At 44.1% G+C, this 5,895-nt stretch overlaps 1 protein-coding gene across 1 annotated transcript in view; it reads right to left on the bottom strand.

The window, feature by feature from the left end:
* The window catches only part of arl8ba (ADP-ribosylation factor-like 8Ba), a 14,132-nt gene that overhangs the window by 4,827 nt on the left and 3,410 nt on the right, over positions 1-5,895 (bottom strand). The gene's annotated exons all lie outside the window — the stretch shown is intronic.

The following is a 5,895-nucleotide window of genomic DNA, read 5'->3' on the forward strand; positions in this document are numbered from 1 at the left end:
CAGTTGAAACTCGTGCCTTTGTGTAAAAAGTTGTTTTTCTCTGCAAAATAAAGCTGAAAACTTGTTTACTGATTTTTTTATTAAAAACTTTGTGTGAAGAATGCTATGCTAAAGAGATCATACCACACTGCACAGCTGCCACTTTGAAAACCGAAAAAAGTAAGGAGAGACAGCCCATGTCACGTCAAGGGGCCTCTCTCCCATTTCTCTTAAAGAGACACGCTGCTCACTCCCTCACTATCCACCCTTCGGTTCAAACTGTCTTATACTGCCGGTGGTCGGAAAAAAAAATACTACACTCAAGACAAATGAACCAACATTTCTTCTTAAATTTGACAATAATGACTAATTATCGTCAAATTTCAAACAATATTATCGTTTATTGCAATAATTTGAGACAATCGCCCAGCAAAATTTGTTATCGTGACAGGCCTAATTACAAATTGTACTGACAGTGCAGGCGTCAACATAAGCTGTTTCCTTTTGTCCGAGACAACCTATTTTTGTCTCGGACAACCAGATCTCATCTCGATGTTGTCCGGTGGACAACCAAGTCAAATAGACACAAATTAAAGTTTTCCATCGCCACAATGGATTTCAGTCATCTGTAAAAATGAAAGTGGGAAGGATGTGTGTTTTGTTGCAGTCTTTTTAAAACCCTCCAATCTAACGATAGCTATGTTTACATGCGCAGAATTCTTTGACCGGATTGAAATGTGTTCTGTTTGAATAATTCAATTGTATTGTTTACATGGGCACAATCTGTTCATGACGAGCGTTTACATGCAGCGGGCTTTGTTCTGAACAGCAGTACTGACATGCGCAGAGTGGTAAACTCTCCTAAAAAAAAAAACACAGAAGAAGTAGTTCTACTTCCGGGGTGAACGTAAACAAACCTGAGCACCCGAAATGGACCCGCGACAGGTTTTAATGATGGTGGAGACGTTACTGCACTCCCTGACTGAGCTACAGGTAATACAGATCATTTTGAGCTCTTTAAAAGTTTCTAGTAGAAATGTTGTGTCGCTCACCAACCAGTTTTACTTCCCTGACATGCTAATATTATTAGCATTAGCCAGGCGGAAATGGCAAAGTCGCACATGCGCAGTCAGGTCAGTTTTTCACGATCAGATAAAAACGAACAGATCAAGCGTTTACATGCGCACCGATCGGGTTACGGATCGGCGTACCGTAAACCACCCGTTTCGTTCTGATCACAAATTATATCGGATCGCGCCGAATACACAAAAAATAACCCGAACAAAGTGTTTACATGACACACTTTTATTCCGACCGGCCATTTGATCCGGTTACTTATGTCCATGTAAACATACCTAACGATACAGGGATTAAACTGATGCTGCATTCAACAAATAAGGAGAACCAGAGCTGCAGTTTGACCCAATCAGAGCAGAGCAGGGCGGGTCATGTGGTCTGATATATGTGGGTGTGAGCAGTGTTCCAAACAGAGACAAACTGCAGGTCAGAGCACCAATCAGTGTTTCTTGTACCATTTTCTAAGGAGGACACCACGTTACCCTAACAGGTTATATAATTAATTATTAAACGTTCATGTATTAAACATATGTGTTGGCATGTGAACAATTTACTAGCTGGGGGAGAAAGAAGAACTGAAACTCCATTACCCCCACCCCATCTATCCACAATGCACCACTGACCTCCTTGGTAGTTTTGTAGTTAAAGTCCAACTTTTTATTAAATGTTACTGTGTTCTGAGTGTCGTTATCATCGTAGAGACATGTCCAACTTGTGCACGTGACCAAACTCTGGGTCTGAGCAACAGAACCTGCTCAGCCCAAGTGTCTCTCACGGTGACGGAGGAGGCTGTGTCTGCTGCTTTAGTTTAAAAATTGTTTAATTTCACAATATTAACAGACTAATATTTATACGCCCCAGATTATAGCAAAGATTTGTGTCTTCATTTTTCTTTCTGACAAAGTCAGTTTCAGGCGTAATAATTTTTTTTAAAATATACCCAACAATCCCTCAATTGAAAACACTGAAATGACATAAAAGGTAAACTACAGAAAAGTTGTTCAAAACCAGTCTCTTCCTTTAGAATGCCATTGGTTAAAGTCTTTTTACTACTTCAGTGCTCGTGTACTTTTACTAAGGTCATGTACACAGTATTCAAAACTGGAAAACCCACAAAATTCAAAACCAGATCAGGCAAGCATCAGCTGCTTTTGAGAAATTACAGCACCGGGTCTTCTAAACAAAAAATCTCCATTTCTCCACCAAGATTGCCGTCTACCAAGCGGTTTGCATTACCACCCTCCTCTACAGCTGCAAAACCTGAGTCACCTACATCCATCACATCAGGTCCCTGGGGCACTTGCATATAAGATGTCTACAGCGCAACCTGGGGCTAACCTGGTATGACTGTGTGCCTCTACTGAGACACTTTAAAAACTAATTGCAGAAGTACTGAGGCCACGCTTACCCAGCACCAACTATTATGGCTTGGACATGCGATCTATGCCTCAGTATCAACTGCCCCCAGGAGTGCTGTATGGCAAATTGCATCAAGGCCAGCGCATATCCAGAGGGCAGAAAAAATGATATAAAGACCACCTGAAAACTTCCTTGAGGAAGTGTAACATTAGGCCTGAGGACCTGGAGGCTGCTACAGCTGACCACGATTCCTGGAGGCCGTATTGCTTCATTTGCAGATACAAACAGGTTGGAGGAGGGCAGGACTGCCAGAAGAGAGAGATAAAAATAACAGAGACACAGGAGGAACAATCCCTCAACAGGTCTCTTTTGAAAAAGAGTTCTCATGACTCAGTGAGAATAACCTGTATAAATAAAGGTTAAATGAATGAAAATGTCCCATCTGCAATAAAACATGTAGCTCCCAAATCGTCATCAGACTACACTGGACAACCAAGAGAGTGAGTATAGTATACTCCTGTATTTGTGAAAGCCTTTGAAAAGTGACTTGTATGCAGGAAACAGCTCTTGAATGTGTAGAATTTGGGGGGGGGGGGGGGGGGTTCCAAGCAGGCCACTGAAAACATTTGGACGATTGCGGAAGTGAGTGAACGCTGGCGCGACTTGCTGCCGCTGCTCGCCGCAAATCAACGATTATTGGCAAAACTGTGTGTGTACATGGTCTAGCTTCCACTTTCCTGCTCTCATCGACCACCTGAGTCTTACCTGTCGCTGTTCATCTGTCCAAGCTGCCGACTCTTCTCCTACAATGCCAATTAGCAGGATATACACCTGGGCTGTGCTTCTCTGGACTCTCCTGGCACTCCTTCAACAACCTGTTACGGGTCTGATCCAGTACTCTGCTGCTGAGCTCCTCCGGCTGCGGTTTCATCCATCTGCACTTCCCCCTGCTTCGCTATTCATCTCGGATGCAACTCTTCTACCACGCCGGAAATACATCCACCGCGGACTTCGCCGGAACATCCAAGAGGACACGTCGAAATCCATAAAATCCATCTGGTCTACTTCTCGTCGTCACCGGCGTGCCTCCAACCGGGTTGTTGACCGCAGCGTGCTAGCTTACCCGGCCCGGTCAGCTAACGCTCCTGCAATGTCTGATAACTCCTCCGTAAACTTCGGTCTGCTTAACGTCCGCTCACTTACGGGCAAGGGACATCTCATTCAGGATCTCCTCACTGACCGTAAGTTTGATTTTTTATGCCTGACTGAGACTTGGCAACAACCGAATGATTTCTCTCAGCTCAATGATTCTACTCCACCGGGGTTTGTTTACATCTGTCAACCCCGTGGCACCGGCCGGGGAGGAGGTCTCGCGATAATTCACCGCGAGAAATGGAAAGTCTCGCCGTTGTCTGCTCCCACCTTCTCCTCTTTTGAATCAGCTGTGTGTCAGCTCTATGGACCTACCCCCACCATCATTGCAACCATCTACCGCCCGCCGAAAACTAACAGTGACTTTCTGGATAACTTCGCTGCTCTTCTCACTCACCTGTCAATTCTCTCACCAAACATTATAGTATTGGGTGATTTTAATATTCACATGGACGATAGAAATAACCCACTGACTAAAGACTTTTCATCCTGCCTCCAGAGTTTTGGTCTTCAGCAGTTTATCAATGTTCCCACTCATTCTAAGGGTCATGTCCTGGATCTAGTCTGCTGTTCTGGTGTATCTCCCTCGGATTATACAGCAGATGAACTCGCCATAACTGACCATTTTCTCCTCTCATTCAATATCTGTCTCCCTCTCTCTATCACCAAGCTTCCTCGTCTCATCTCTTTCCGTAACATTAAGGATATTGATTTAAATTCTCTCTCCTCCGCCGTCAATTCTCTCATGGACAATCTATACTCAACTCTAGACTCAACCATCCTTGATGACTTGGTCTCATACTACAATACTGGTCTTCACTCAATACTCAACTCTCTTGCTCCGCTAAAAACCAGATCTGTTTCTTTTGTTCGCTCTGCGCCCTGGTTTACTATAGAACTTCGGCTCATGAAGGCTAAAGGGCGGCAACTTGAAAGGCTCCACCGGAAAACTGGACTGGTTGTACATAAAGACATTTACAAAACTCACATATTGCATTACAAGGACTGTATCAATCAAGCCAAATCCTCCTACTACACTTGTTTAATTGGTTCAAATGAAGGCTCCACCAAGTCAATATTCTCCCTCTACAAGAACATCACCCAAACCCCGGAATCCCTACCTTCACATCTGTGTTCAACTGAATTTTGTAACTCCTTCATGTCATTTTTTGACAGTAAAATTGTTAAGATCCATCAGTATCTCAGCTCACAACCGACCCCTTGTCCTACTCGTGAACTTTCTCCTCCAGCCCACTCCTTCTCTTCCTTTGAACTCCCGACAACTTCAGAAATCATAAGCCTCATCAACAAGTCCAAGTTGTCCACCTGTTTGCTTGACCCTCTTCCAACAGTTCTGGTTAAAGCCTGTGCCCCATCTATACTCCCTCTCATTTCTGCCATTATTCACTCCTCTCTCTCCACCGGAACAGTTCCTGCATCTTTTAAAATTGCTGCCATAACCCCTATCCTGAAAAAACCTGGCGCTGATTACCGTAATCACAATAATTTCCGTCCTATCTCCAACTTGCCTTTCATCTCCAAGATTCTTGAAAAGACAGTTGCATCTCAACTCCATACTTACTTATCCAACAATAACCTGTATGAACTGTTTCAGTCTGGTTTTCGTCCCCTCCATAGTACAGAAACAGCTCTTATAAAAATCACCAATGACCTCCTCTTGGCAGCTGACTCCGGCTTGCTGTCCATCCTCATCCTCCTTGACCTGAGTGCAGCGTTTGACACCATTTGCCATGCCACCCTACTCAATAGACTTTCCTCTATCGGTATCACTCAGACTCCTCTAAACTGGTTTAAATCATATCTCTCCGGCCGCACTCAGTTCATCCGGATCAAAACCTTCACTTCCGAGCCTTCATCTGTCACATCAGGAGTTCCCCAGGGCTCTGTCCTGGGACCCCTCCTCTTCATTATTTATCTTCTTCCCCTCGGCACTATTTTCCACAAGCACAATATCGATTTCCACTGTTATGCGGATGACACCCAGCTCTATGTTTCCAGTAAGCCCGCCTCCAACCTCCCGCCATCCTCGCTTACCGACTGCTTGACTGAAATAAAATCCTGGTTCACCTCAAATTTTCTTAAACTTAACAGTGACAAAACAGAGGTTCTTCTCATTGGTACAAAATCCACCCTGGCTAAAACCAAAAATTTCAGTATTGACATTGATAACCGTTCCATTTCTCCCTCCCCTCAGGTAAAGAGTCTAGGTGTCATCCTCGACAGCACTCTTTCTTTCCAGTCTCATATCAACAACACCATCTGTATTGTGAAATTCTTTATCAAAAGGGCTCGTGAAACGGTCGGCAC

The sequence above is a fragment of the Nematolebias whitei genome, chromosome 7 (genome assembly GCF_014905685.2).
Source record: "Nematolebias whitei isolate Nwh7 chromosome 7, NemWhi1, whole genome shotgun sequence".
Lineage (NCBI taxonomy): Eukaryota > Metazoa > Chordata > Actinopteri > Cyprinodontiformes > Rivulidae > Nematolebias > Nematolebias whitei.